Source organism: Andrena cerasifolii, chromosome 12, assembly GCF_050908995.1.
Source record: "Andrena cerasifolii isolate SP2316 chromosome 12, iyAndCera1_principal, whole genome shotgun sequence".
NCBI lineage: Eukaryota > Metazoa > Arthropoda > Insecta > Hymenoptera > Andrenidae > Andrena > Andrena cerasifolii.
In genome coordinates this window covers 12,051,427-12,059,484 of record NC_135129.1, presented here as the reverse complement: position 1 = coordinate 12,059,484, position 8,058 = coordinate 12,051,427, and the positions used below count along the sequence as shown (strand labels likewise).

At 50.2% G+C, this 8,058-nt stretch overlaps 1 protein-coding gene across 7 annotated transcripts in view; it reads left to right on the top strand.

Annotated features, from left to right (window-relative positions):
* The first annotated feature begins 301 nt into the window (after positions 1-301).
* LOC143374961 (uncharacterized) overlaps positions 302-8,058 on the top strand; it is a 28,223-nt gene continuing 20,466 nt past the window's right edge. For 4 of the 7 annotated variants that reach the window (XM_076823565.1, XM_076823562.1, XM_076823558.1 and 1 more), the window contains exon 1: positions 302-456. The gene's annotated coding sequence lies outside the window, so the exon portion shown is untranslated. The remainder of the gene's footprint in view (positions 457-8,058) is intronic. The other 3 variants (XM_076823560.1, XM_076823563.1, XM_076823566.1) reach the window with 3 other exon arrangements.

Genomic DNA, 8,058 nt, shown 5'->3' with positions numbered 1-8,058 from the left:
GGTGGACACTGCCTATTAAAGGACAATGCAGAAAATCGTAGAAGGCGCGGTATAGTGCATACATACAACAGAATTATATGAAAATTTTAGGATATAGTTTTTCAGCAACATGTTTTTCAGAAGACCACGACTCCAGGGAAAGAGGGCCACATCACATTTTCTGTTTACTTGTGCTGAAACAGTTGGAAACAGATCCGAGGGAATCGTGTATTTTGGAGTGGCGGGAAAGTTGACCATAAGAAATTTGAAGGCGTTGCCATGTACCGTGGAGACATCTAGGTGGCCAGGGTGCTGCCACCTCGACGACGAGTTTTTTAATACGAGCACGCGAGGACAGATAGCGTCACCGATTAGCCGAGCACGTTTGAAAAAAGCAAAGGACAACAATAACGCGTTCGAGTGCGGTGAAAAATCGGTGAAATGGTGGAGTTGTGTCGCGGGTATATTTAGAACCAGGTGAGCACTTTATTCGTTAATCAACGCATGGTTTCGTGTTCGCTGTACGCCAATCTATGGTGCGTGCTGTGCGTTCAACATAGGACACATCTTTTCACCCGTGATCGTTCAAGCACACCTTAATCCGCTACAAAACATTTTACCAAGCCCCGTAGGTGTCTGCTTGCTAAGTCTTATCGCTCGCTTGTTGTGCATTTAAGGATGAAAACGTTAAGGTCGCTCGTTTCGTCGGTCGGGAAACATTGCACTGCTGGTCCTCGAAACGCATCGTGCTGGTCGCCCGTTACTATGCACCTTCGTGGATCATAACCTCTTCGCAACCCGCGCATAACATCGTGAATCGTTTCACGACTCTGGGCGCACATGATCATCGCGACAGGTATGAACATTTCTCTACGCACGGCGATTTCATATCGTACATGCCTCTCGTAGATAAAGACAGCGTGCAGTTTATTGGTAGAGGACAGAGGAAAATAGGAAATGGGGAATCGCATTCGCTACGGGGCCCGTAGAAACTGGTAGAATTGAAATTACCGTCAATCGTTTGTTTCTCGGTTCGATCAACAGAGCGATTTCGCATTTATGAACGTTATCAATTGTTCCCCTTTTTCAACAACGACATTGACAATAATACACGAATGGCAATGGGGGAAACGCGTACTCTGCTCGTCTGATTGACATTAGATTCGACGCTTTAATCATATACAGAAGATCAGTGACTGTAGACAATTCGCGTTAGGACAATTTTACGAATATCCCCGCGGGAGATCGATAAACGCGATTAGTGCAAGACTGCTTAGCATTTACTAATGCTCGCTGATTTCCGCGGGAAGTTAAAGTAGCACGTGGTTACAAGCATCCCGTGACTTGTCCAAAGAAAACGTACTGCTTCTAGGCTATTTTTATCGTATTCCTTAGTTAGCATACAAGTTTCGCGAAAGAAAAGCAGCGCGACTTTCCGTAGATAGTAAACGACTAATAAATTTGCTCGCGTACAACTTCACGCCCGCCCCGTGTTTGTGCATCTCGATAACGCGATCCACGTCGAAGGGATGCGCTAAAAATGATTTTTTCTGCTCGGTTGTGGGAGCATCCCTCCACCCCTGGGAAGGCCAAAATTCCACGGTGGCTTAATGCCCCCCTCCCCACCGCGATCCGGCCTCTATTGATTGCTCTACCGCACTACTGCCCTACTTTTATGACTTTACTCCACCCCCTCATCCCTCCTTCCCTACCGTCGTGCTTCCCCTACTTCCCCACGCTCCCTTCGTCGGCGTATCGCGGAGTCATAGACACACACGAGAATCCTGGATCTTGTTCTCTGTTTATCAAAAGCTGGCTTTTCGGCTGCACCACTATGCGGAAGCGTGCCGATTTTAGCCGAATTCGCGGAATTTTCGCGCGCTCTCCGCGATTAAAGTTCCCTCCTCCGCGGCACAGTGGCCGAATGGCGCTTCGAACTGCTCCGGCAGCTCGGGCACGATAATGCCGTTATCGTTCGATGGCCCTGGCTTATAAATATCAGATTGCGAATTCAGTATTTCCATTCCTCCTGCTGCATTCGCGATCAGAGGGGAAGGCCCCCCCCCCCGAATCGCGTGTGCCGGTAGTAAATTCGCTAAGGCTCTCCCTGAGCATCCATAAATCGCCTTATAATGTTATGCGCCGTCGGGGAGGTGTGTGCACGCGCTAACGTGTGCGACATGTGTGTACGGCACTGTTGCGTGCACAGGATCAAGGCTGCACGTGGTGCAGGTTTATTTCTGAAGAGCCTGTAACGAGCCGCCCCGAGGAGCAAGGCTTTTTTTCCATCGTCTTGCGTGCAGCCTCGGGATATTTATACGGTTCTCCGTTTTCCACCTTGTCAGACTGTAATGGTCTCATGGTAACGCGCCGCTATTACGGATACAGCTTTCCTCTCTAGCCTCTGTCCCGTTCCTCCGGTTGTTTTTCGTTTTCGGATCGACCGACGGCTAATTAGTCGCTTCGTCCCGATCGCAGAGGTACACTCGACACGGAGGGGGCGTTATTTCTCGCTTCACCGAGGATCCGCGGTGTCGATGGGAACGATGCGACGAGTAATTATTGTCGAGTGGCGTGTCGACGCGAACGGAAATTTCTTTTTTTAGCTTATCGATTCGCTGATAGCTCTTTCGACTCGCCAGACGTTTCTTTTCTCTTATTCGTCGGCCTCCCGGCTCCTGGGCCGCTACTTATCGCCAGACGATTTCGCCGCTGTTCCTCGAGCTCCAGCCGCGCAGTGTCGCGTCTCGTTGAAACTTTATTAGAGAATCTTCTCTCCGCCTACCCTGAAAACTTACAGCAAGGCCAAGACGCAGCTGTAAGTCTCCCGAGGAATTAGTGGCGGTGGACACGTCCCAGCCAACAAGCTCGTTACACCAGCTCCACCCGCGGGCCGATTCCTCGAAGCGATCGGATCTCCGGAGCAGGCATCGAACGATCGCGATCAAGGCCCTCGGCGTCGATGAGAATCGCATTGGACGCACGCGGTAGTCCTCGGCGTCGCAGTGCACACGAGCCTTTATCCAGCAAGGTCATCGCCAGCGCGAACGAAACGAGATGACTCACGCGGGATTCGCCGAATGCTTTCACCATTGGCCGAATCGTGGCGAGATCGATCCGCGTCGTAACCCCCCTCGCCAAGACGAATTGCTGGGAGGGTCGGGTCGGTCCCGCGCGTGAATCGCTCGGCGGTAGCAGTCACGACAGCCCCGTGCGCGCCTGGCCCTTCCGCTTAATGCGGCACCGCACGTGGCACGCGCCCTCCGAGAAGCTTCTGTTAACCTTCTTTCGGGGAATTCCCGACCCCCGAGCGGCAAGATTCGATCGAAGGTAGCCCGCGGTTCGAGGTGAAGGTCAAGTTCGCCAGTCGGACTCGGCCTATCTCCGTGATTCGCGCATCGTTGCAACCATCTAGATTCTAACCCCACTACCGTTCACTCCGCGGATTCATCAAAAGAAGGAGAACAACCCCAGCAGTTTTTTCCTAGTTCCGTGTACGTATTTACGAGTCCCCAGAGGAAGGTTCAAGTATTGCTTCTGAAATCTGCCCCAGTTAAACCCTGAGGATTCTACACCCAGTAGACAAGCTTGCTTTCTAATCTCCGATCGGGACCCCCACCCGAGGCAATTCTCTTTCATTAACGGAACGACGGTCATCTAGCATCGGGGGATCGTTTCGGGCCGATAAATCCTCGTCGAGGGCGATTAAGAAGGGGTGGCCTGGCGGAGCAGGGACAATAAACAAAAACAGTCGATGCTCGACGATAAAAGCACGATAGCGGGCGTGTAGGAGACTCATCGAGGTCCGCGAGGATAAGAAGTGGGCTGCAATGGCCCTCGAAGCGAGGAGGGTGGCGTGTTCGTGCCCTATAAGAACGAAAATTGCTCCTCTGAGGACCTGCCAGCCATCCCTCTAATGAGCTGTTGGCTTCTTCTGCACCTACCGCTTCGTAGAATCCAGTATCGACTTCTCTGCGATCCGAACGGGTCCCGCGACGTCCACTCGCAGCGTTTCCAAATCTCCTCTGTTTCTAAGATTTAATAGCGTGACTGGATGTAACTTCGAACTCCTGAAAGCTACGTCACGCGAGTAGAACACGTGCGTCTATAGTCAGACATCGTTGAATCGTTCCCTGTCGGTTCCAGGAACTTCCTTCCCACCAACAGGGCCACCTCGCCCTGCCCCCGCTCGTGTAGATGTTGACGATTCGTAGCACGGCAGCTTTAACGAGGACAAAAAAAGGCAATTGATTACTCAGTCGGGGTGGCTGGCTGTGATTTCACTCTCCTCGAGCCTGTCCTTTATCAGCGAGCTACCTGCCATCGATTGATTCACTCGGTTAATTCACGCGACCCCTCTGGCTTATTTCACACACGAGCTGCGAGTGGGTCTACGGTTCGAAGGGTTAGATGAGATTATTATTCGTCGGCGAAATGCCAGCAGCGTCTAGAATCCAGGCGGAAAGCCTATCCGTTACTTGTAATTGGGAAAATAGTTGACGCCGACTCTGGTAGTTGTTGCGTAACTCCTCGTTTGATCCATGGGTAATACCCAAGTACCTCGTTGCCTCCTTCCCACCGTCGCTGAGCATAGCTAATCGCGCAACCGTGGCCTCTAGGCGTGGGTGGTCCAGTGGTTCTGGAAAATCTGGATAACGAGGGGTGCGCACCGTCGCGTCACGGTGCCACAATGAATCGTGACTGGTCGAATCGAGTCGTGTTTTCCAATTCGCGTGGGCAGGCGTTTCCTATCGGTCCGTCGGCCGGCGGAGTCGCGGGAACAACAGAGCTTCGCGGAACCGATAATTACGCATCGCCGGACGCGCTGTTTGCCGAAGGAAAAATGAATAGGCCGGCGATGAGATCGTCGAATTATCGATCCGCGCGATTCAGCTGTGGGCGCTCGGTTTTCCCTCGGTTTTCCCTCGGTTTTCCAAAGACCAGCCGGCGGGGGAGCGAGGGAGCGGATCGGTGGACGATGGGAAAGACCGAGGCAACGACCTGAAATTTGCACGAACCCCTTGCTCGATCGCGGACTGGCGTCTCGCCCCCGGATCGCAAGATACAACGACCGCGTGCACCGCACGTGCACGCTGAATTTTTCATACGACAATTGTCGTTGCTCGAGACTGCCCGAGGAGGAAGTGCAGCGTGGACGACACGCGTTTCCTCCACCGATTAGGTCTTATAGTTGAAGCTTCGTTCATAACCGAACTGAATTCGAACAGGTAGAAATATTTGGCAATTTTTCTGGAGGTTCCATGGGGCTTCTCGAGTCGCTTCGCATTCAGCTAGAGACGACCCTCCCTTTCTCTGAGAAAAATCTGCTCCTCAGCGATTCCTTTCAATCTCGAAGCCCAGAAGTCTCATCGCCAAGTGTGGTGGTAGCTTGACGTTCGACCAGAAGCAACCGTGTGCTCGGTACGTCTGTATTCCCTCACGTGTGCCTGCGAACTCGCTGCGAAGTGCAGCTGAACGGCTGAATAATGCATCAACGACCAGCGAGATGCACAGGCTCCGAGCGATCTTCTATATAAACGTATCGCGGAGGGCAATTTTCGCCGTTAGCTGTGCCTCAGTCGAGTATTCGTTCATCCGTCTTGCTCGGGGTACGCTTCCTTCGAGCAGCCTTACCTTGGGCATACGTTCATCCGCAGCTGAAGACTAGACGTTCTCCTGGGAAGCAAAGAAGAGCGCGCTGACACAAGGCGACACGGAGTATCGTAAGTAGTAGTGCGTAGGATTGGGCTGCCAGGGGCATTCAGGTGGCGATAGTCAGGCCTGAGTTAGCGAAGACCCGCGGATGATTACACAGAGGTGGGCTGGCTGTCTAGCATGGCCAAGGAGTCTCGGTGAAAATCGCCACGGCGTTAAAACACCCGCGTTATTTTTGGTCGAGAGGCCTACAGAGAGATATAACCTGTCAACCGGTCGAGTTTCTCGCCTTCTCTCTCTTCCTCTTTCACGTTCTTTCATTGATGCTGGCGTCAGAGACCGTCCTGACGTAGCCCTGGACCAGGGCCAAGATTGACCAGGCCTCGTCGGGAACGCACGAATTAGTGTGGCGGTTTTCTTCGTTAAATACAGCTCTCCCCGGCTACACTATCGCGGATACCGAATCAACAGGGTGTCCTCCCCCCCCGTCCATTTCTCTCTGCCTTCTCCCACGACTCTTTTTGTCACCTCGGCTTGGGGGGCTTGGCTGTTCTATCAACTCCATCGCGGTGATCAAATATCTTGATCGATCCCGAGAAACACAAATCTTCTCTAGTATCGTAGACGAGGGGATGGATAATATGTTATAATAATATTCCAGTAACTCTGTTTTCTCTCGAGTGCGTGTAATAAATATATGTTGACGGCGTTCTCCCGTGGTGCACATTAGTAGAAGTTTGATAAGCAGCAATGGATATGGAAGGAAATAGGTTCCGTAATTTCCTGTTCGGAAAGCACAGAAAAAACGGTTCTCGGGTGACGGGACTCGAACCCGCGATCTTCGGATATACTAGTCAGCCGCCTTACCAATGTCGCCGAAGCTGATCCTCCGAGGTCTCGTATTCCGGGCTCCTTATAGCAGTTCCTGATCCCACAGAATCGTAGTCACTCTTGAGCGAATGTTTCCGCGAGGGATGTCGAAGAGGGATTATTGCCAGTCGTTAAGTGGATTATTCCGCTTGGACTCGACGGACGTGGTAGGTTCTCGCGCGTGAACGTCCAAGCGGAGCACATCCCAGCGAATTACCGCGATCCTCGAAATTCCGGGGGCTTAATGGGCTCTGATGCGAAGCTGTTAGCGACGGACGTGGAAAGGACGCGGGATGCAACTGTCGACAGAGAGGAATCGGATAGGAACGGTATTGATCCGACACGAGCCCAAAACCTCCCCTCTTCCTATAGCTCCTTTCAATTTCACCGCATTCTTCCCGATTGTCCATCCGTGAATTTATGTCCCGCGACGAGTGGAGGCACGTGTTGCTTCCCTTTTACCAGCAGTCCCTCTGCCAGGAAAACAGTATCGAGAACGGATACGTAGTCCGTGGAAACCCCTGTCCTTTGTCGACTCTCTGCATTCTCAAATTCCCATTCTTCCCTCCTTTCTTTCTTCGTCCCACGCCGAGGATCATGCGAGTCGAAGATTTTAGTAAGGAATGAAAGGAAGGGTATGGAATTACGCGGAGATAATGCTCGGGGATTGGAGGCAGGTTGCTAGAGAAACAAGCGTGTTGATTAATCCTGGGAGCTCGCGGCTACCGTCTCCGTGCTTGACTCGTTCTACTTGCGTGCGCTGGACCGAGTAGCGTAGCTCTATCATTTCGCGACACTTCAATGCCACCGTAAACACTCGAGTTTTCTTCTTTAGACTTACTTCCGACATAATTTGTTTAATTGAAATTCAAGAAAGCGTAATTAATCAATCGTGTTATAGTGGAGAGTAAGCATTGATAGGTGACGAAGCGTAGGTCGAGGAGTTCGTAATAAGATTACTTATCGACGACGTCGTCGTGCGAAGGGGGAGAAAAAGGCGTTGAGAGATCGATGGGCGTAGGTGCTAAATGCGCGGCAAGATATATATCCCCATAAAAAACTTGAAAAAAGTAAAAAAATTACGCCAAGTACATGAAATCAAATAAATCACAAAAAAAAGATGTGAAATCAAAATGAGCTGCAAGTACATAAAGGTGCTTTCAAACTGCGCTTAAGATGACACAACATATTCACAGCTAAAATCCTGTGTTCATACATTCCATTACTCGTATCGCGGATATTTTTATTAATCCATCAAAAAGAATCCCATTTAAAAACATTGTCGTAAATTAATAGCTTTACAAAATTATTGATGTTTTTATGGTATATGTATATATACCATAAAAAACTTTAAAAAAGTAATATTTTAAAAAGTATATACCATAAAAGAATCGAAGAATCGATGAAAGGAATGATTAGGAATAGAATGAATTAACTGAATCATTATACTGGGAAATACGATATGTAATATATATTCTTGGCATAATTTTTTTACTTTTTCAAGTTTTACCATAAACAAAAAAAAACGTAATTTTTAATGTAGTAAAATCATGA